The following is a 1,063-nucleotide window of genomic DNA, read 5'->3' as shown; positions in this document are numbered from 1 at the left end:
GCATTGAATTTCTCCTTTGAAAAATAGGGCAAAGTATCCATAGCTGAATGGGGAACAGGATGAGAAGTAATGAGGTAATATAAGATCTGACACCTTCAAAGAAAAAGCTGATAACCCTGCCTAAAAGACAAAGTACCTTAAGAGAAAGCAGTTAAGGATGATTGGCAAGCATTCCATTTAAAGAGAGATCATATCTTATGCTCTGCAAATAGCATCACCTTTAGAATGATGGCGACAGAGTCTTTATCAAGATCAAACAGGGGAGATGGAGTAAATACAATCTGAGCTGAGTGATAATCATGTGTTTCTCCTTTTGATGGTTAAATTATTCTACAATGAGGGAAAAATGTATTCTAGGTGTTGCAGGACAGTGAGGGATGGATAGAAATGGCCTCTCTATTCCTCTGTCCAGCTGTGTTGATGACAGTATCTCCTTTTAATGCATAAGATGACATTGTCCCCTTAGAATACATCCTTTGCATGCTCACTCCTGTAATAATTATTACTCCCTACATTCGTGTAATGACGTACTCATTGACAATTCTGTTTTTAATATGAACTCTTCACGAATTTGCATGTCATCCTTGCACAAGAGCCATGCTAATCTTCTCTGTATCGTTCCAATTTTAGTGTTTGCCAAAGCAAGGGCTTGACAATTTGAGGTTTGGCTTTTATATCCCAGGAAAGTAGCACTTGTTCCTCTTTTTTTCTCATCAACTAGACACCAGAAAAAATCCATCAAGAACTCTACATGTCTCACACTTAGTTTCACAGTCACTGCTAACACATTGTAACCACTGAGCATGGCTGCCATTGCTTCCAAAAGAACAAGGACAACTGAATTTATGTCAAAGAAGCCCAAACCAATCATTATTCTCCTCCTACTTCACCTCTGTTCTGTTCCCTAGTGCTTCCATGTACAGCCATGAGGGTTATTCACTACACAAGGAAATTTTATCAAAGAGGTAAGTGGGAACTGAAACCTAAGTCTTGCTCCATTTGCCACCCTACCGTGAGGGTGCATTCACTCCTGAAATCCATCTGTTTTGAATTCTCATAAAGA

At 39.1% G+C, this 1,063-nt stretch overlaps 1 non-coding gene across 1 annotated transcript; it reads right to left on the bottom strand.

Annotated features, from left to right (window-relative positions):
- Positions 1 to 547: 547 nt before the first annotated feature.
- On the bottom strand, positions 548 to 654 carry LOC141411144 (U6 spliceosomal RNA). The gene has a single exon (XR_012435985.1). It is a non-coding gene; the product is annotated as a U6 spliceosomal RNA (small nuclear RNA).
- Between the last annotated feature and the right edge of the window lie 409 nt (positions 655 to 1,063).

This window comes from Castor canadensis, chromosome 9 (genome assembly GCF_047511655.1).
Source record: "Castor canadensis chromosome 9, mCasCan1.hap1v2, whole genome shotgun sequence".
Classification (NCBI taxonomy): domain Eukaryota; kingdom Metazoa; phylum Chordata; class Mammalia; order Rodentia; family Castoridae; genus Castor; species Castor canadensis.
This window is presented reverse-complemented; position numbering and strand designations above follow the sequence as displayed.